Source organism: Rhinolophus ferrumequinum, chromosome X, assembly GCF_004115265.2.
Source record: "Rhinolophus ferrumequinum isolate MPI-CBG mRhiFer1 chromosome X, mRhiFer1_v1.p, whole genome shotgun sequence".
In the NCBI taxonomy this organism is placed as follows: domain Eukaryota; kingdom Metazoa; phylum Chordata; class Mammalia; order Chiroptera; family Rhinolophidae; genus Rhinolophus; species Rhinolophus ferrumequinum.
This window is the reverse complement of record NC_046284.1, coordinates 16,440,168-16,463,222: the sequence shown is the minus strand read 5'-3', so window position 1 is coordinate 16,463,222 and position 23,055 is coordinate 16,440,168. Positions and strand designations below refer to the sequence as shown.

Genomic DNA, 23,055 nt, shown 5'->3' with positions numbered 1-23,055 from the left:
CCTGGCATTCTTCTGAGAACAGTAACAATAATCCTGGAGCATTAGGAAACTGGATAGCACCCTGGCCTTGGGGGGAGGTATGGGATTTTCTCAAGACACAGGAAGACAAGGTTGGAAAATGAAAAAGGAAAAGCCACAAGTTGTCTCTGAAACTTTTTTTTTTTTGAGAAGTGCTTCTCACTCATTTTTCCTGTCGTTTCACAGCAGCCTTATACATTTTACCTCACAAGAAAACACATGACTTCACCTCCAGTATAATGAACCGACAAAAGAGCCAAACAGTTGACGATCAGCATTAAATCCTTCTATAGCTTAGAGTATAGGAGAAAGTGGGGTAGTCTGGGAAAAGAAACAACAGCAACAAAACATAGCCTTGAACCACACTCCCCACCCCACCCCCAAAACGACGGAAGTTATTGAAGAAGTATCAATTGGAAGAAAATGCCACAGCCACTTTTCTAATAAGTGGAACAGAAACAGACATGGTGTCCCCCCTCCCAAACAACTACACGTGAGTGATGCTAGAGAATAAATACCATTATCTCCAGAAGCACTCCCCAGCTACACTAATGTTTTTCGAGTGCTCTTTCCAAACAAAGCGGTACCTTAGCACAAAGTACAGTGCAATTTCCTAATACAACAAATTTATTTTACAAGCAATCTTCTAAGCTGCACGTGATGCCCCACATGCATCCTGAGCTTCACAGCGGGCCTACTAGTATAACCAACCGCAAAGGGTCTGGCTGAGTACTCCTGGAGATAACTGTGCGTAAAGCATTTGAAACAGCACCTAGCATTTGCTAGGGGAACTACTGGGTTGGGGCAAAAGGAATTGCGGTTTGTGCCATTTTTAACCTTTTAACCCACGATGACTTTTGCACCAACTTAATAAAAAACGGTAGCCGCTGTTATTGTTGGTAGTTTTAAGAAATAGTTACACGCGGTTAAGGTTTTACACAACTGAACATTCAAGATAAACCGTGGTAATTTGTTGAAATGGAAAGCTGACTTTAAAAACCAAAGGGCAGTAAGAGAGTTCTTGAAAACAGGCAAGAGACACCAGCAGGTGAGAATGGCCTATCTATGCCACATGCAGGCTCAGCGGTACTAAGGGGCATGAGGTGCAATCAAAACTACAATTTCTGCCCTGCGGAAGCTGACACACTAATAAGGGCAAAAAGACAAACACTGCCACTGCCATGTGCACAAATGTGCAACCAGACCCGGTGCATCTGTGTTCCCGTCTGCCCACTTACCAGTGACCAGTCAGGAGTCCCTGAAGGTCTATGGCTCCATTGCTGCCGTCTCAGACCCAATTCCTCCAGCACGCCTAGTCTGAGTTGTGGTAAGCCCCTGGCAAGTGTCTTACCAACTACTGGAATATTCCGGTACTGGTGTTCTTCCACTTGATTGTTTCCTGAATTGTTTATACTTGAATTTCCTTTTAGCATCCCAAAGGGAAGTTAAGAAATAGCAATTAACGTTAATGACCAGTATTATTTTAAGACACAACTTATCACCTTGCAGGGCACAAGGCAAACAACCCTTAGGGCAGCAGCCATAAGCTAAATAGTAACTGCGGCTGAGAAAAGATATGCCAATACCAGAGAAATGGCCTTATTCGTAGCTCAGTGAGAGGCATTAACCAAGCTGCCACCCATTAGCCACAAGATATCCACACTTAAAGTCAACAGAGCTAGACAGAGCCCTGAACAAAAGCAATTTGGGGAAGGAGGAATGAAGAACTTCAAAGAAGGGACTAGTGAGAAGATGGGTGACACTTCCACAAATGAACCATACTCCACACGCCTTGCAAAAACCACTGTTTGCGACTGAGAACATATTATCTTTCTTAATAAGCAATAATAGAATGGTAAAAAGCGTGAGTTTTACATTTCTAGTCAGACTGCCTGGGTTTGAACCCTACCCCCTTTTAGGCTTTATGACCTTAACTTAAAACTTCTCTAAGCTTCAGTTTCCTGGCCTGTAAAACGAAAATATGGTGAGAAGTCAGGAAATAATACACAGGGTTTACCATAGCGCCTAGCACATAGTCGGCACTCGACAATTAGCTGTTATCATGGAAACAATAAAAACGATGCCAGAAAAGCCCACAAAGGCCTTTTTCACCAATAATGGTCAAAATAGCAAACATTTACAAAGAGAAAAATAGGAAAAGTAAATCCTGGAAATGTTAACTACCAACAGAAAACTAAATTAAAAAAAAAAACAAACAACTTTGTGTGAAAAACTTAAGGAAAAGCCAGCTTGATCATATGATCAAGTATATGATTTCTGTGTCAACTGTGAAGAAAATTTGACACCCCGAAAGAGCTTTAAAGATTACACAGATTCATTCAATAAACATTTACTAAGCACCTACTACTCATCAAGCAACCTCTCAGGTACCAGAGACAATGATAAACACTACTAAAAGCATAAAATGACATCATCGGCAGAGCACAGATATAGGAGGAATTCATTCTGGCTCAGGTATGTCAGGGAGGAGGGAGATCCAGGACAGCGACACAGCAGAAATGACAGGAGTTGGGGAAAGAGGTAACTCCAGAGGCATCTGAGGTACGTGGGAGCCTGTGAATACCGTGTTCCCCTGAAAACCAGACCCAGCCGGATCATCAGCTCTAAGGCGTCTTTTGGAGCACAAATTAATATAAGACCTGGTCTTATTTTACTACAAGACCGGGTATAATACAATGTAATGTAATGTAATGTAATGTAATATAATATAATATAATATAATATAATATAATATAATATAATATAATATAATATAATATAATACCAGGTCTTATATTAATTTTTGCTCCAAAAGACGCCTTAGAGCTGATGGTCTGGCTAGGTCTTATTTTCAGGAAGACACGGTATCAGCAACTATGTATGTTAGATTCATTACAGAACGGGCCCCAGCAGCCCACGTCCCTAGAAGTCCCATTCTGCTTTATCACAGAACAGGCACTCACCAAATAAATGCATGAACAACCAACTTTGATAACTCACCTGGAAATATTAAGATTTTACTCTCAGACTCCTGGTGGTTCTACTGCATAATAATAAAACCTAGCTACCATTTACTGAACACATACTTTATGTCAGGCACAGTCTATTACCTGTATTCGTCTCCACATTACAAATGAAGAAACTTGCATCACTTGAAGTGGCAACTCTGGAGAAACGAGCCATGAGGAAGAGAGCATAGGGCAGACTCGAGCCTGGGCAAAAAGGAGTGTCTGCCTCATACACGGTCCCACCCAGGGTACAACATTACATGGAGATCAGGGGCGAAATGTCTAGTTGCAGATAAAGGATGGTTTTTGTCAGGCCTTATCCTCAGGGTGTCCGTTTCATCTGGAACATGTGGCGGTGGTAGGCCATTGGCAGTGATACTGAGATTTGGGATCCTGGCTAGCTCTCTGTTTCTTTCCATCAAATATATGACCAAGATCTGGCGGAGTCAGCAAACATCAAGACGAATGGGTCTCTCTACTAAGTCATACGTTACAAACTGGATTGTCACAACTGGTCAAATTCTACTACAGATTTACAGTTCAACTGCACTTAATAGTAAACACATATGAGCCGTTAGCTGGGACTTTGAGATGTCTTTGCTCTGTGGAAATTTCTATTCTGGTAGTAGTCGTATGAGACTTGATCTTTATCACACTTTTCCTGGCAGCAGTAAAATTCCATTCCCATCAACTCTGTTTCCTCTCAGAAAAGAAGTCTCTCAGGAAATACTCAAAACATTGTTCTCAACAAAGTTCTCAAATATGAATCATTTTCAACAGCCAGGAAGACAGTCCTTCCCCCACTGTTTTGCATCATAGTCCTTTCCCTAAAATGACAGTTTTTGGGCAAGACAGACTAATTTGAGAAAAAGAAAAAGACAGAGTACATTCTTCATTCTTCCCCCTCTATGGCTTTGCTCAAGCAGGTCATTCTGCCTCAACTATCGGCTTGTCCAAGTCCCACAAACGCATTCACTCATCCATTCAACACACCTACCAGTTTTTCGGTCCTGTAATAGCTGGTAGAGGTTCAAGTAAGTGTGTTAGGAATGAACCAGGCAGACACTAGGGGATGCCCACCATTGCAGGCGGTGGGACCATCGCGTGACATGGTGAGAATTTCCTTCAAGGCAAAGTTTTCCAGAAGAGGGAACACTTAAAGGCGGCCCTTTAAAGACAGGTAAGCAGGAGGAATTAAACGGAAGAGGAAAGGCATTGATGGAGGCGAAGAGGACGGCCGGGTACAATGAGCACGACCGAGCTGCTGCCTCAGAGACTCATCCTACCGTCTGTACGGAAGCCTTGCTTCCAGCGGGCTGTACCGACCTGATGAAGGCCTGACTACAACGGGGGCGGGACTCCACTGAATGCTGCCCCCAAAGGCTTCCGGGAACCTGCCTCAGTCTAGAAAGCTTCTGCCTAAGCTACTCTCTGTCCCCTTCACTAGGGGTCAGACTTGCTTCGCGGACGAACGGTACACCCACCCTCCCTACCCGCCTCCCACACTGTCTCTCACACAGGCACCCCCTTCGTAAAATCCTTGCAAGTTGTATCCTAGATTTGCTGATCAGAGGACCCAGACTAACACAGCATTCTGGACAGAGGGCCAGGCATGAGTAAACCCCCAGAGGCACGAAAGATCAGGAAATGCTCTGAGCTTCTATGCCAAGGAATGGTGGGTGCCTAGAGCCTGCGGCGGAGGGGTGGGTATAGAAGGAGAAGGAGCTGGGCCAAATCAGAGAAGCCTGTGTGTCCAGTTAAGAAACCTGGACTTGGTCCTTGGAGAAACAGCACCACCAGAAAGTTTTCAGCGGGGAAAGGGCATGTGTTTTCCAAACATTGTTCTGCTTGCAGAATGGAGCATGGACTGGAGGAAGCAGAATATAGAAGTGTATCTGTATGTATCCTTCCATCTTTTCTGCTAGCTTGTGAGTTCCCAAAGAGTAGAATCATACTTTTTGTTTGTTTGTTTTCATCTCTACGCCCCTGTAAAGCTTAGAATAGTGTTTAACACAGAGCAGCTACTCAAGAGGCCCCGCCATCCACCTTATCTACCGGGCTGAGGCCAACATTTTAATTAAAACCACCCCAAAGTGTAATGACCAGCCTTTGATCATTCCTGCTTGGACACTGGAACCCTGTCTACCCAGTCTAGAACAGGAAAGTTACAGGTATGAAGGGAAGAAGTTATTCCCAAAACGTTATGTCCCATCAACTAGTTATTTCATGACCTCTCTTTGAAGCTGGGTGTCGAATCACATTTGTTGATCTTAATTGTGGGGACAACGGTAGCCACTAAACATTTAGTTTTTGAATGTGTACGAATGCGTTTCTGAATGTGTCTTATGCACAGAGCATGGGACAAAAATCAGAATTGGGTTCTGGATACTGGTGCAATATCCGATAGTGATCTTTGGGGAAAACGTTATCTCCAAGGTCTATTTTTTTCATCATGAAATAGAAATAATGCCTACCCTAATTTATGAAATGAGAAGATGCAGTCAATGTGCTTTGAAAACAGTAAAGTGTAAAATCTGTATTGTCACTTACAAATTTAAGAGGGCAGATTTCAAGCTAAGAGTTCTTACCACACACGCAAAAATAAAACATAAGGGCAGGAGGAGACTTGGGGAGGTGACGGATATGTCTATTATCCTGATTGTGGTGATGATTTCAAGAAGGCATGCATATGTTCAAACCCATTAAATTGTGTATTTTTATTAAATTTTATTAAATTGTGTAATATGTGTACATTAAATATGTACAATATTTTATAAAACAATCACACCTCCATAAAGCTGTTTCAAACAAGACTAGTGCTTGCCAATTCTGAGTTGTGATATTATCTCCAAATTCTCAAAATACAATTGATTTTCCTTTACTTTCTCATCTGTCAAATAGCACTTTTAGCTGAAAGGGTACTGCTATGAAATCAAATAATAACGAGAATCAATTCCTAGAAGGCTGCACATTGCTGGAGCGGCAGCCGACAGCCCTCCTGAGGTCCTGGGCACGGAAAGGTCACTTGATGATGGTGTGCTGCCCTTGCTCAGACTCCGCTTTGTGTCTCACTGCTATCTCCCTGACTTGACTGACGAAACACAGGCACGCTAGGGGCCCTACTTGTGATAACCAAAATAACCTTACTGAAAAAGGCAATCATTACCTCCAAACAGCCCGAAGTGGATTGTGTGAGTTAGGGAAGAGAGTCACGATGACTCAGAAACTGTCAGATCAGATTGGCTTGAGCTGAGGCGACTAAAAGCTAGCTCTCAATGGTTGGTTGCCCATGAAAAATGAAAATGGCATCTCTCATTCTCTGGGCTGAGACAATCACTTCCAGACCCTGCGGCCCCTCCCCGCCCCCACATACACACTCATTTCTAAAGCCCAAAGCATTCGGCAGAACTTTTTAAATCTTCCAAATTTGCAAATTGATTTAGTAAATTGGTCTCATTTTGATTTAGGAAGGAAACGGGTAACAAGTAGAGGAAACTAGGTCCATTTTTATAAAAAGGAACTTGCTCTAGATTATTTTGGCAAAAGAACTAAACAAACTGCAGAAATCATTTTAAGTCACACCTGGCATTTTCAAGTGCAAATTAATTATTTCCACTTATAAAGTACATTTAATGGTAAAAAACCAATAATGACGGCAGTAATGGATACCACTGCACTGAGCACCTTCTATACTGGGCACTTTACATACATTATCTGTATTACTCCTAAGAACCCATGTTAATATCTACATTTCAAATTTTAGAAAAACAGTCTCAGTGAGATAAATGTGCCACAAATGAAGTAAATGGCAGAGTTGAGGTCGAAACCAAGATTCGAAAAGCCCAGATTCTTAGATGGCGGTGAAAGGGGGTAGAGCATCTCTGTTTCCTAATCTCAATCTCTTTTCCCCCCTCCCTATACCTGTCCCTGTCACTCTCCTCCCTCCCACACACACTCATGCACTCATTTCCACAGCAAGGCAATGTAAAGCAGTGGGCTGATCATTTGGTTTCATAAACCTGCACGTGAAGTGGTGACCCTGCCATTTACTAGCTGCAAGACTTCCGTGGTACAAATTACTTGATGGACCTCAAGTTCCCATTATATTTGATGAATTTAAATAAACATACACACTGTCTAGTACAGCTACTTGCTCTATTTGTTGCCTTTCCCCTCGCTCTTTTGATAGCCTGAAGACCAAATGAAGATGAAGCAAAGGCACTCTACCTGTATTGCATAATAGCAGGCATTTTCCTTAACAAGGATGGAAGTGGTTCTAGTGACCTATAAAATACACACATGGTTAAGGAATTGCCAACAACTTTGTGGCATCTAACCATGATTTTTAGCCATAAAGTAGAATATATAATGATCACATGGGATTTAGCCTAGGAAAACAAGGTTAGTTCAACATTCGTAACTCAAACAATGCCATTCACAGTATCAACAACCTAAGGAAGAAAATCCATATGAATATGTATATAGATGCAGAAAAAGCGTGACATTCATTCAAGGGCCATTTATTATTTTTAAAAATACTCAAAGTTAACTAGAAATAGAAGGGAACTTCCTCAGGCTAATAGAAAACATCTATGAAAAAGACTATAGCCAATTCATACTTAATGATGAAAGATTGAATAATTTTCTCCTACAATCAGGAACAAGGCAAGGAATCTGCTCTTATGCCTTCTATACAACATCATACCAGACGGAAGTCCTAGCTAATGCAATAAGGCACAGAAAAGAAATATAGATAAAATTGGAGAGGAGAAATCAAACTGTCTTTTTTTCACAGAAAGCGTAATTATCTAAGGAGAAAGTCCAAAAAGAATCTATAAAAAGCTACTAGATCCAATAAGTAACTTCAGCAAGGTTGGAAAATAGATCACTATACAAAAATCAAGTACAGTTTTATATACAGCAGTGAACAACTGGAGACTGAAATTTTTATAGGCACCATGTACGATAGCACCAGTAAATATGCAGTGCTCAGTGATCAATCTGACAAAGTACTGTAAGATTTATATGTTGAAAATTATGAAAAACATTGATGAGAAAAATCAAAGAAGATGTAATTAGAGAGATAAACTGTGTTCATGGATCAAAGGACTCAACATTATCAATATTACAATTCTCTCCCAAATTAATTTATAGATTCAAATGAACCCCAAATAAAATCCAAGCTGGTTTCTCTTTTAGAAATTTGCAAGGTGATTCTAAAAGTTATACGGAAAAACAAATAATCTAAGATAACTAAAAATATTTGTAAAGGGGCAGCCAGATGGCTCAGTTGGTTAGAGCGCGAGCTCTTAACAACAAGGTTGCCGGTTCAATTCCCACATGGGATGGTGGGCTGCGCCCCCCCCCCGCCCCGCAACTAGACTGAAAACAGTGACTGGACTTGGAGCTGATGGGTCCTGGAAAAAACACAGTTACCCAATAAAGTTAAAAAAAAAAGAAAAGAAACAGAATGTTGTCAGGACCCAGAAGTCCTCATTAAAAAAGAAAAGTTGGAAAAAGAAGTAGTTGGAAGACTCAAACCAACTGATTTTAAGACTTACTATAAAGCTATGCTATTCAAGACAATGTGATATTGGTAAAAGGATAAACGCATAGGTCGATGGGAAAAGAGGAGAAATTGATCTACCCATATATACGGTCAATTGATTTTTGACAAAGATGTCAAGTTAATTCAATACTCAAAGGAGAGTCTTTTAGTCTTTCAACAAACGGCGCTGGCACAGAAGAACATATCTGTGTCAAAAAAATGAACCTCAACCTAAACCTCACTCTATCTGTACAACTTGAAGTGGATCATAGACTGAAATAGAAACCAAACCCTAAAGCCATAAAACTTCTAGAAAAAAATAGAAGTAAATCTTCATGATTTTAGGCCTGGTAACTATTTCTTATATAGGACAGAAGCAGCATAAACCATAAAAGAAAAAAAATTCATGAATTTCATCAAAATTTAAAACTTCTGCTCTTTGGAAGATAATAATAAAAATAAATAATAAAAGATATAGACTGGGAAACATATTTGCAAACCACATATGTGACAAAGGGTTGGTAACCAGAATTTATAAAGAACCTCAAAACCGTGTGTGTATACACACACACCCACCCACACAAACTGTATATTTAAAAACCTGCCCAATAAAAAAACCATTAACAGACACTTGCTCAAAATCACTAGTCATTAGGAGAAACACAGAATAAAATTACAATGAGATTATTACTACCTACTAAAATGGCTAATTTCTTAAACTATTACAATTCTCTATAACAATGTTGGCAAGGATATTGGAGCAACTGGAGCCTGATATATTGTTGACAGGAATACAAAGTAGTACAGTCACTTTGAAAAACAGTTTGACAGTTTCTTATAAAATTACACACTTTTAAAACCAAGCCATCCCACTCCTTGGTATTTACCTAAGAGAAATAAATATACGAGTGTATGCCCACATAAACACATGACACAAATGTTTAAAGCAACTTTATTCATAATCACCCCAAACTTTAAATTCTCCAAAGCGCCCATCAATTGTTGAATAGATAAACAAAGTGTGGTAATTCATATAGTGGAATTTTACTCAGCAGCAAAAGGCAGTGAACTTTCAATAAATGCAACAGCATGCATGACTCTAAAGAAGTAGTATGCTAAGTGAAACAAGCTAGATTCAAAAGGCTACACATTTTGATCCCATTTATATGAAGTTCTGGAAATGACAGAACTATAGAGACAGAAATCAGATCAGTGTTTAGCAGTATGGGAAAGGGACTGACTACAAAGGAGCATGTGGGAACATTTTGCATGACAGAAAAGTCTATTATCTTGATTTCAGTGGTGGCTACAAACTATTAATTTTGTCAAAATTCAAAGGCTAGTACACACCTAAAAAGGGTGAATTTTACTGCAGATAAATTATATCTCAATAAACCTAAAAAAAAATGCACACCACTTCAAAAATGGCTGACCATTTTAGGCAGAGATCTACAACTAATCAGCACTAAAAGTGCTGAGTTTTGACTCTAAGGTTAAGACCCACAATTAAAGGACAGGAAAATAGGGAGGACAAAGCTCATGACAGTTTTGTGTGTTTTTCAGGGCTCACTGATAAAATTGTGTAAGAAAAGGCCTCCGGTAAGAAGGTGATAAATATGTAATTTAAGACCCAAAAACCCCATCTGCTCTTTATTTGAAACAGCTTAACCTAAAATGATAAATGGCCACTAACAGTCCTTACCAATTGCTTGACTTTGTAGATGACTCATTCAAAGGACTGCCTAATGAGACAGGAACCTGTTCAAGTACTAATTCTCCTCAATTTACAAGTGTTCTGATTTATAAGAGCAGGGAAGAAGCATTTTCATTCTTTGCAGTTTCTTTCTCTTGATTTTTGTGTTCAAGAGACACAATAGAAGCTTATCTTGGCAGCAGAGGCTGCAGGGTGAGAGACGTGAAGAATTGTCCAAAACCCCCTGAAGGGCCTTTCTCCTTGTTTGGAAAGCTATTCAGTGATAGACGCAGGCAGGTATCTAGTAGTGGATAAGTAAGCCCCAGTGCAAGGCCCTGCATTTGCAGGGAGCTATGGTCCAAACAGCGGTAGGAGTTGTTTAACTAGCATTCTCAGAGCCCCAAGGCCTATACTGAGAAAACAAAAGACTACAGAAGACTGGTCTTCATTTCTTCACTCATTTCTTCACCCATTCATCCAACAAGTATTTACTGACTGCCCATCTGGGCTCTGTGTTAAGGCTGATGATACAAAAATAACTGCCTGGTCTAGAGTAGCTTATGATCTGGTGGGCAGGGTAGGGGTGTACAACGTCCAGTAACAGCAAACAGGCTGGAGTGCACCTTAATGAAAGAGGAAAGCTACAGCTGTGATATAGTCCTCCTTGCACGCCACTCGCCATTAGGCTCTCAGCACCCCAGAGCTCGCCAGGAGGACAAGACTGGCAGTCACTCCAGGGAGCAAGGAAGAACAGATGCAATAGAAGTGGGAGTAAGCACGACACAGCCAGGAAACTCACCAAGTTCTGGGGCACTGAGCCTGATGGAGAATGGTGTGTAATGAGACTGGAGAGAGGCTCGTACCAGAAAGGTTGAGGGCTTTGTACATTGTGCCAAAGAATCAGCTGTCAGTTTGTGGGGTAGACAATGGAAAGCCTGTTATCGCCTGTTACCGGGGCAGTAACAAACCAAGATTTGCATTTAGAAAGATGATTCTGAGGGCAAGTCAGGGACAGAGGCAGAAAGGAGATGCGGGGTTTCCTCTCTCTTTTTTGGGGGTAGTTGAAAAGCTGATGGAGTACCAGGAAGTTGGTGTTGATTGTAGAGCCCTTCCATGAACCAACCTTGAATCATGCAAAAGAAATGACCCATTTCTCTAAACAATCGTGATTGTTTATTTCTCTATCCACTGTGTACCAGAGTAGCAGCTCCCTAAGGACAGGAATGGATGGATGGAGACACACACACACACAGTGCCTGGCTAACAGATGTTGTCACTGTGTTAACTGACTGACTGAATGAACAGATAGATAGCCCAGACCCAAGACACCAATTGAGAACTGTTGTAAAATGTGATTGATGGGTTATTTGGGGCGTTGGTAAGCTGCCCATCACATGGAAAGTTGAACTGGATACATGGGGAAGTCTCTTCCAATGTGAAGATTTTATGATTCTAGGCCACTCCCCTGAGAAAGTATCAAGTGGCTGGCTGCAAATGGGATGTGAGATTTGTTCTAAAGAAAGACAGAAAAAATGGGTCCAATAAAAACGTCAACGGGTGAGTTTATAATATCAGGAAATAATGAAGTCAGCTCCAAGCCAATAGCATGTTTTTTTATAATGGCCCCAGAGAAAGGAAACCACTGATGATCATAATTAAGCTTCTGAAGGCAGGCAGTGCTACCACTGCCCTGTAGTCTACATAGATGTATGGGGGGAGGGATGTCCGGTGCTTGGAAGTGGACCGGAAAAGGAGAGGGGGGCAGCAACAGGCAGGTGAGCAGCGAGCATCAGGATAGTCAGCATGGAGAAAGCAGACAACACAACCGCAGGGAAATCCGGGAAAAAGCAATTAGTGAACATCAACAATGGGCAGCGAAGTCCCAAGTACAGGCGTGCGTCTAGGCCGTGTTCAAGTTCCCGAGAGGCATGGCTGAAAGCAAACATATTCCTACCCTTGAAGGACCTTCGGCCCAACCACTGGACCCAGACAAGGACCTCACAGAGCAAAAGCAGAACAGGGTCTAGTTTCTGGCATGGAAGTACAGTCCATTCTTCATCACAAGGAACTAAGCAGAAAGCAGCTTTACAAAAACCTAAGCGCATAGAGTCAGAAGGAGACTAGCAGACATGTTGATCTGCTGAGCTCAGCAGCCTGAGGTTCCTGAAATTCGCCCCAACTCAGGACAGGCTGGGGCCCCAAGCCTCACTCAGGGCTCTGGCCACTGGATTGCTGTGAAGACATGAAAGCCAGCAGCCGCCCCACCCCCGCTCCCTGCCCCTCCCAACGTCACACAACATGAGGCAAGGCCATGAGTAAAAAAGAGCTAATCAAAGAATACAAATGAAAGAGTCTGGCACATGGAAGGACCAGGGAAGAGGAACATAGAATTCAGTGTATAGACATCTCTTCTCTGTTCACTTTCTCCATCCACCACCATTTCCCTAATCCAGAATACATATCTTAAAAAGCTCTATAGCCCATATTACCCAGAAATCTATTCATTTTTGTATTTGTGGCCATATCTAGAAAAAAATAATAATTTGGCATTGTTCCGTGGTCAAGACTCATGCCCTCAACTATATACCGGGGGTGCCAACAAAATGTATACAAGCGGACACTTTGGTCAATGTTGCTCAAGCAGCAGTTCGCCGTAATCAGAAGTGTCTGGATGCTGATGGTAACCACTTTGAGCACCTCTTGTCATTGCAGAAGTCAAATGTGACTTGTATTCATCTTTTGTTACCGGTATATATTGAGTTATTACAATTTTAATAGGTTTTTCCTTTCTTAAAATGTGTGTACATTTTTTTGGCACCCTCTGTATAAAATGTATTATGGGAAGATTAGACTCCCTTTACATTTTTTAAAAAATAATTCTGTTATTGGGGAATACTGGGGAACAGTGTGTTTCTCCAGGGCCCATCAACTCCAAGTCACTGTCCTTCAATCTAGTTGTGGAGGGTGCAGCTCAGCTCCAAGTCCAGTCACTGTTTTCAATCTTAGTTGCAGGGGGCAGCCCACCATCCCATGTGGGAATTGAACCGGCAACCCTGTTGTTCAGAGATCGCGCTCTAACCAACTGAGCCATCCGGCCGCCCCCATTACGTTTTAATGTAATGTAACATATGCTCATAACTGTAACTGGGAGGACAGCCCATATTGCTCCTCTTATTTCCCATTCTGAACCACAGACTTAGAAGGTCTTCAGGGGTTTAAGCAATGCTCTGGCCTATCCACTCTCACTGTACAGATGAAAATCTAAGGACCACTGAGGAAAGTTACATTAAGAAACTACCCCCCGAATTACACAACAAACTAGTGGCAAAGCCAGCAATGAAACCCAGATGCCTCTGCTCCTTCCATGTTTGCAGTGTCAGCAAATCTGGTAGATGTGCCTGTCATTATGAAGCAAAATTGTTAGATGCGCTCACTCCCAATTTTTAACCCTTCCCACTGAGCTCACACACGGGCCAACAGAAAATCTCCATCTGCCCGGACGTTCCTTGATACATAACAGAATGGAAATCCACTAGCGGTTACACAATTTAGATTATCCAACTCCAAAGCAAGAGAAAGCCTCAAGCAACACCATCTGATTATGAGATTCTGCGGCTGTAGAGAATTAATCAAATTCATCCTAGAGGTTCATCGGCTGCATGACACACTCATTTCTTGATATTGAAACTCCCTAACAAATTTCCACCCAAGGTATGCTGATGAGTTCTTCTGCTAGTACTTTCTGATCTTCATCTGTTACTATGACTAGCATCTGAAGGAACAGAAATAAGCAGGAGGGTATCTATACGATCTTTTGTACTTATATGAAAGCTGGGAGGACAGAAAGGGTCTCGTTTTGGGAAATCCTTTTCACTGTTACTTCTGAATATAAAATAAGTGAAAAGAGACAGTGAGAAAGTCTACTGACTGGTAAAACATGAATAACTGAGTTGCGCTGACACTTGAATAATGTGATTTAAATTATGTAACAACCGTCACGTGGAATCAAATAGTTAATTGTTAACTTTCTGTGTGCCTTTTCTTTTGGAACAATCTTTCTGAGAAGTGCTTTAGGTTCCTTTAGGTGCCAAGGACATGAATTGAAGACGGGGTGGGTAAAGAGTGAGAGGGGCCCCTGGAATCGATGTCTTCAAGGCGCTGACCCTGAGAAGCAGCTTTTGAGCAAGTACTGCCACTTTAATTCTTTCACCATCATTCTTTGCTCCTTTTGAATCTGGTAATTTCTAGGAATGAACCTTCTTTATGACACATGCTGTATATTTTTTGGTTTGAAGTCTTGAGTTTATGTGAAGTAAAGCAATGTTCTTTTTCAAAGCTCTCAGTTCTTAAAATATCAGAACCTGCAAAAAGTACATGCAGAGTTGCTATTATCCTTTCAGATCAAAAGCTCAGTCACTGCTATGAGATATTAAGAAAGAAGTTAGGAAGACAAGCAAATCTTTATGGGCTGCATCTATTCTGGCAAAAGCAGCACAGCACAGAGACACAAACATATTAAAAATCATTTTAGCAAGTGAGTTCTTGCCAAGCAAAAATATCCTGGGCCACTCTATCTACCCAAATGTTTTCATCGAGGTTTCAGCTAGCAGGCAATTAAATTCTAGGAGCAGCTACAGGCAAGCAGAGGCTTGGAGGTTAAAAAATAAGAGTGCATGTGGGTAATAGCTGGAGACAGGAGTGTATTTGCAAAAATATATTAGGTTCCCCTAACTGCCCCAGAACAAATATTCACTAAAATATTCATTTTAATTTTAAATCCATTCACTGAATAAACTTCACAATTTAAACAAACATTTGAAACACGTCATGACATATACCTGGTCTCCTAATTAAAACTTAAAAGAAGATACCAAAAATAATGAAGAAGGTCCCACTCAGCAAGAAAGATGTTATATGGAATTTCACATTTATAAAAGAATCTCTTGGGCTACACTTAGTGACTTGTTTCCAAAGAGTACAGTATGGAAAGGAGGAAAAAAGGAACTTCACCGTGGAGGAATCCAGTAAACACTAGTATAGACAGGTGATTAAGGTCAACACCTCATACTGATAATATGTACTCTTGATATGATGTGATAAAAATGACACTTCGGAGTAATAGTTTTACTGATATATCTCCTGGGGCAAGGGAAGTAAGAAGAAAAAAATAAACATATGGGATTACGTCAAACTAAAAAGTTTTTTTCGCAGCTAAGGAAACCATCAGTAAAACAAAAAGGGAGCCTACTGAATGGGAGAAGATATTTGTCAATGATATATCTGATAAGGGGTTAATATCCAAAATTTATAAAAAACTCAATCAACTCAACACCAAAAAAAAACAAACAATCCAATTAAAAAATGGGCAGAGGACACGAAGAGACATTTTTCTAAAGAGGACATACAGATGGCAAACAGACATATGAAAAGATGCTCAACCTCACTAATCATTAGAGAAATGCAAATAAAAACCACAATGAGATATCGCCTCACTCTGGTCAAAATGGCTATCATCAATAAATCAACAAACAACAAGTGCTGGCGCGGATGTGGAGAAAAGGGAACCCTCATGCACTGTTGGTGGGATTGCAGATTGGTGCAGCCACTATGGAAAACAGTAGGGAGATATCTCAAAAAATTAAAAATGGAACTACCGTATGACCCAGCAATTCCACTCTTTGGTACCTATCCAGAGAATTCCAAAATGCTAATTCAAAAAAATATATGCACCCCTATGTTTATTGCAGCATATACACAATAGCCAAGACATGGAAACAACCGAAATGCCCTTCGATAGATAACTGGATAAAGAAACTGTGGTATGTTTATACAATGGAGTATTACGTGGCCATAAAGAAGAACGAAATCTTACCATTTGCAACAACATGGCTGGACCTAGAGAACATTATGTTAAGTGAAATAAGTCACAGAAAGACAGATACCATATGAGAAAGAGAAAGACAAATACCATATGATCTCACTTATATGTGGAATCTAAAGAAAAGAATAAATAAAGAAACTAATCAAAAACAGTCTCAGAGACATAGAGGAAACACTGAGGGTTGCTAGATGGGAGGGGGTGGGGATAAGGGAGAGGGTGAGGGGATTAGAAAGCACAATCGGTCACCACAAGATGGCCACGGGGACACGAAGGTCAGTTTGGGAATATAATTAATAATGCTGTCAAGATTATGTAGGATATCCATGGACACTTGTCCCATTTGGGAGACCACCTCAGGGATGATGTAGATGCCTGATCACTGCACTGTACACCTGAAACTGAAGAATAATGAATGTGAACTATAATTTTATATATATATAGTGGACTCCAGCATAAGGAATAGAGACAATAGAGACAGTGGAAATGTAATGGCTCTGTGTGATGTCAGAGGGGTAGTGGATGGGGGGAGGGGGGTTATCACTGTGTGAGGGATATAAATGATAAATGTCTAACTATTACATTGTTTTGTACACATGAAACTAATAAAAAAAGAAAATTAAAAAAAAGACACTTCACCTCATCAGTCTTCCAAAACTCAATAGCCTCAGTCTAATCATGAGAAAAACAGACAAATCCTAGTGGAGGGGCATTCTACAAAATACCCAACCGTACTTCTCAAAACTGTCAAAATCATCTAAACCAAGGAAAGTCCAAGAAACTGTCACAGCCAGAGGAGTCTAAGGAGATATGACAACTAAATGTGACATGGTGTCTTGGATAGGCTCCTGGAACCAGAAAATTACATTAATGGAAAACTGAGGAAATCTGAATAAAGTATGGACTTTAGTTAATAATAATGTATCAATATTGGTTCACCGATTGTGACAAATGTACATTACTAGTACTAGATGTTAATAATATGGGAAACTGCTTGTGGGGTATATGAAAACCCTCTGTACTACCTTTGCAACTTTTCTGTAAATCTAAAAATACTCTAAAATAAAAAGGCTTTTAAAACATTTAAAATTTGTTCCTTGGATATCTCCCTTCTCCATTCAAATCCTGCGCTTCTTACCAAGCATCAGCAAGAGAATCAAAGAGCCTTGGGCACCTGTTGTGTGAGAAATGAATTTGCTATGGATCACGTGATAGTCACCAGGAGGGAATGGTTGTGTCAAAACAGTGTCCTTGAGTCAAACAAGGAGCAAATTTAAAGTCAATGGCAAAAATGGGGATCAGTGACCTTTAATGACACAATCAATCCATCAGCAAACACAGACTGATGGCGCAGCTCAGCCCTGCAATCTAAACACAGTGAAGAATTCGAACATCCAAACCTTGGTAATGCTTCAAAATGCCTTAGATCTAAATCTAGAAACCACAACAACCTAAACTTTAGCAAAAAATAGTATTGACCCCGTATTAATAAACATTTAAAAAAATTAAAAAACAAAGTGCTCCAACATTAGAATCATGGGCATTATCAGTTTTACAGTCGTTTCCTGGATTTGGATGGCAGTAGATAAAGGTTAGATTCAGAGGGGTAAAGGTTGAAAGTACTATTTAATTTTTAAAGTCCAGGTTTGGGTTGACGAATCAAGCTGCCCTTGTTTACATTTCAGCTAATATAAAATGGGAGGAGGGAGACTGAAAAGTAGCTCATCACCCACTGTTGGTCAGATACAATGTACTTTATTTTGAAAGTAGATTTCAATTGAACTTCACATTTTACTTAGGCAAAGTCAACCGTCAGTCAGCATGTTAATAGAACCCAAGTTCGCAAGCATTATTACCCATCAGCATCACCGGGAGGGTTCCTTACAACACAGCCTGCCAGACACCCCGCTAGAGAAGCTGATGCAGAAGGTCTGAATCAGAGGCCTGAGAAGTGCATTTCTAACAGCTCCGGGGTGTTGTGGATACTTGTCTTTCGTAACATTCCAACAACATTAAGAAACCCACCGAACTCAAATGTATGCGATCTGGGACTTTTCTGCTCTTGTTCTTTACCAACAATTTTTTTTTTGAGCATTTATTCCAGTGCCCAGCACCATACTAGACACTGGCTCTGAGTATAGAGCAGTGAATAAGTAAAAACACACACGCCTGTAGATCTTGTTCTAGAAATGGAGGCAGCTAATAATTAGTTCCAAGATTCATTAATTACAATTGCAAAAAGACCTGTGAAAGAGAAGTACAAGGTGCTATGAAAGTTCAAGGGAAGGCCTCCTTATGGAAGTGATGCCTGAGCTTAGTTCTGAAGGAGGATTGGAAATGAGGTCCTTGGGGAGGCGACTGCATGACTCAGTGGGAGCGGTGTGCAGAAGTAGGAGGGTAGGGCCAGTGACTGCAGCGCACAAGGCAAGGGCAGTGGTCAGATACGTTGTCGCACAGGCAGGCAGAGCCTGGTGGGCACTGTAAGGAGTTTCAATCTTACTCTGAGTGTGAGGGAAGCCAGTAGGGATTCTTAGTGTGAAAATAACCTAAATTAATGTATGTTTTCAAAAAATCAGTCTAACGGCTTTGCAGAGATTGATTAAGGCTAGCAAGAGTGGATCCAAAAAATGTTAAAGAAGCATAATCGTTGGGATTTGGTGATGGACTGGGTAAGTTGGAGTGAGGCCAAACTTAAATGTAACTTCCGAGACGGTGTAAAATGCTGTGAAGTGATCAGCAGCGCTTTTCCAGTCTGACTGGAGGTTTTCTCTGTGGTGCAGCACGAGGCAAAAAATGTATTTAATCCGTGCCTTCGAAAAGATGGATTCACAAAAATACTTCAACAGTAGAATGACAGATCAAATGGTTCCCTTTTCCAAGAAGGGAAGATTACTTTTGAGAGCATTATATATTAAGCTCAAAGTTAACCTTACTGTCTCCTTTCACAGTTGTGAAAGCAAAGACTGACAGGGTTACTCATTTCATTCTGCAGTCTGTGAACTATAAAAGCAATTTTATTTTTACCTTTCTCATGGCATTTATCACTTCCTGCCTTGTATTTTCATTATATACCTATGCAGATGTGTCTTATCTTCCTTTCTAAACCATAAGTTCCCTAATGAAAGATAATGATTACTACAATAAGAAATCCCAGAGACAATCTATATATACAAATCTAGGGGTGTTGAATATGGGAAAGGACATTAGAGAAAAAAATTGAGAGAAAATCCTTTTCATGTGTCCCATTAAGAAAATGAGTTGTCCTTTAAAAAAAAAAAGTAGCAAAGAAGGAGTAGAAAAAGGTGCTTATGTATTTTACATTGAAACATACTTAAAACAGCACTCAAATATAATTTAAGAAAATAGCGAAGGACTGCAAAGTATTGCTTTCTGTAAATAGAAGGGCAAACTAAGCAAGATTTAGATGACCAGGGGTGAACATGAAAATACTTCCTTCTGTTTATATCACCACATCCTTAAAACGGCTGACTGAAATTAACCAGAGTTTTATAGCAGACTCAGATGATAAATAATTTCCACACATAGAAAAAATCGACCCCACGGGGGGAAAAAAAACCCTATAAAAAAAAGTATGTGCAACACTCTGAACTGAGTAGAGCAGAGGAATCATAATTTCTCCCTTCTTAGCGAGTGACACTTACCAAGACAAAAATCTCAGTCCAAAATCTCAGAGATGCTTCAGTCCAGATCCTAGTATTATGTAATTCATCGATCCAGCAATCATGGTTTAAGGCCTTCCTGTACTGCCTGCTCTAAGTGAAGTTGTGGCATAATGGTTCGTTTCCACTAACTAAATACTTACAGATAAGGTCTAAGATTCAATCAAGTTAAAAACAACTCTGCGTTATGTTGGGCCTCACAACAACTGAGAAAGACCATTCTTGCTCACAGACTTCATTCAGGGCTTTATTCACATGGCAGCTTTTCAGGGAGCCCTTCCTTTGTCACTCTATGAAAAACGTCACCCTCCACCACCTGATATTTCCTGTCCTCCTTCCCTGCTTTATTTTCCCTTTATCACTCATCATTCGCATACAAGATATTACAATTATTTATCTTGTTTATTGTCGCTCTCCCAGTCTACTGGTTAGCCACCCAAATCTGTTTTTCCTTTCTTTCTGAGCACCTGGCTTTTCAGCTAGAAACTACACTGCCCCAGTTTCCTTGTGGCCTGGGAGGACCACGTGACTAAGATGTCCCCAAAACTACGTGTGTAATATTGATGTGTGAAACTTTCTGGTCATTTTCCTAAAGAAGCTTGCCCTGGATCCCTCATTACTTCTGGCTGGTTGGAACTTGAAAACCAAATGCTGAGGAAGGCAGAACTGCCCCACTGGCCTGGGACCCTAAATGACCTCATGGAACAGAAGCTGACTCCTTGCCCCGGGCTATTACGTGACACAGAAAGAAACATCTACTTTTTCCTGGCCGTTGTATTTTGGAGTTCTTTGTTACATCAGTTTACCCTTTATGCTAACCCTAACAACAACCTCCCATATTACAATGTATGGTCCAAGGGGACAGATTTTTGTTTTGCTCACCAGTGCATCCCTGGCAAGTGGAATAGTGCGTGACACGTGGTAGGACACTCAATAAATATTTGTGAATTGATGAGATGAACCATTGCATTATCAATGCCCTTCCACATCTCCAAATCACCTTCATGGCTTCAAGTTCAGATTAGATTCAAATTGCTCCCAAAACAGTGTCCCAAAAGTTCCTACACCTCTTTCACTGCCATCCTCCCCTTCCTCCACTGAATTCCTCCCTTCAGCCCCATTACCTTCCTTTCACTTTCCCAATGGGCCTGGCCCACCTCAGGGCCTTTGAGCAAGTTGGATCCAGTATCTATTCCCACCCCTTTGAGGGAGCAGCAGTCCCTCATTCATTCAGTTACCTGCTTAACTGTCATCTTCTCAAGTGGAACAGCTTGCTGGCCATCCCATCACAAACAGACCCTTTTTCTATTTATTTTATCCATAACTTATGAAAATGAGTAATTATAAATTGTTGGGCTTATTTCTCATTGTAAATTAGATTGTAAACTTCATAAGGACACAAACCTCTTCTGTTTTCATTCACCACTTGGTCCCTGTTGCTTAGCGTAGTGCTTGGTCGGTTATAAGAAGTCAATAAAGCAGTGAATAAATGAACTGCACTAAAGATGCTGAGTGTTTCTAAAAATATTTTGAGGTAGACATGAGTTAAAGCACAGGTAGCTCTTCATAGATGCAGTCTTCAAATGTCCTTGACTATCAACCTGAGGATAATGTAAATTTCTATTTATGGAGCTATAAACCAAAGCACATTCTGGCATGCCTTTGTTTTCTTAGAAGGATTGTCATTCCTCCTTTCCACTGCTGGTTTGTAGTTGCTAACGACCGGGTGGAATTTGAATGACTCCTATTGGTATGATGTACCAAGAGCAGCTTTCACCAGGATGTTTCAAATGCAGGTTCATCCGGGCATATACAAATTCCAAATAAATGATTATTGTATTTTGCAGGCATGCCAACTGCTCTCCCAGTACCTCAGACCCAAGAACCAAAGTTCATCTTACCTCTCAGGTCAAGGTTTCAGGTCATCATCAATTTGCTTCTGGATTATGAGCGGAGGTGGCCCTCTAGAACTGTGTGGGCACCGGCCAAACTGGGCACTCTGGAACACTCGAGAGGTACTCAGTGACACAGACTTTTAAACATGCTGTTTTAAAAAAAATGTTTCCTTCTCTATCTTGTCTGGGGTGGCACACAAACCTACACATGGGATAAAACCACGCAGAAGAACTAAACACACACACACACACAAATGAGTACAAATATAACAGGAGAAATCTGAGTAAGAGTGGTGGATGCCATCCATGTCAATAGCTGGTTGTGACATTATACTACAGTTTTGCAAGATGTTACCATTAGGAGAAACTGGGTGAAGGGTACACGGGATCTTTATTATTTTGTACAACTACATGCGTATCTGCAATTATCTCAATCCAAATTTCAATTAAAAATTGCTGCTTCAACATAGAAACTCTAGGATGCTGCAGAATTCAAGTGGTTACTTTTCTGGGAAAAAAAAAAAAAAACAGAAAAAAAAAACCCCAAAAAACCAGGAAGGAAGAGGCTGGGGAAATGAGAGAAAGAGAAGTAGGAATGACCATGAAACTTCGTAATGGGGGAGATTACTAAAAGGACACTGCAATCTCTGAAAATATACCCACATATTTCCAGTGTACTTTCAGGTCACAATGTCAAACAGTAAAAGGTTGGTACAGAATACCTAGTTCAAACCCTGCATTTTACAGATCTAAAAAATGAAGCTCTACAAATAATTTGCCGAACTTTAAAACTTTAAGAGAAAATAAAAAGGAAACTAGCTTTCCAACTGTGGCATAAGGAAGGATTGCTTAAACAAGATACATAAAAGCACAAACCATAAAGAAAAAGATCAAAACAATTAACTACATTAAAATTATGAACTTGTTTATCAAAAAACACCCCAAAAAAGTAAAAGGACAAGTCAAATTGAGAAGACATTTGCAACAAATACCGTGTTTCCCCAAAAATAAGACCTAGCTAGCTGGACAATCAGCTCTAGTGCATCTTTTGGAGCAAAATTATTTTACTTATTTTACCATAAGACCGGCTCTAATATAATACTGGGTCTTTTATTAATTTTTGCTCCAAAAGACGCATTAGAGTTGACTGTCCAGCTAGGTCTTATTTTCAGGGAAACAGGGTATGTAGATACAATTGTATTTGTAATGGCTCAATTCTCAAGTTAGGTGGTAGGTGCACGGGTATTCACTTTATTATACACAGGTATATTTTACACGTAATCTTCTATATGCACTTTTTACAGTTTAAAAAGAAAGTGATTGGTCTAAACTTCT

At 40.4% G+C, this 23,055-nt stretch overlaps 1 protein-coding gene and 1 pseudogene across 6 annotated transcripts in view; one reads left to right on the top strand and one right to left on the bottom strand.

Moving 5' to 3' along the window:
- ATP11C (ATPase phospholipid transporting 11C) overlaps window positions 1-23,055 on the bottom strand; it is a 159,330-nt gene that overhangs the window by 124,192 nt on the left and 12,083 nt on the right. The window lies entirely within an intron of this gene.
- LOC117030473 (uncharacterized) lies at window positions 7,256-7,374 on the top strand (annotated as a pseudogene).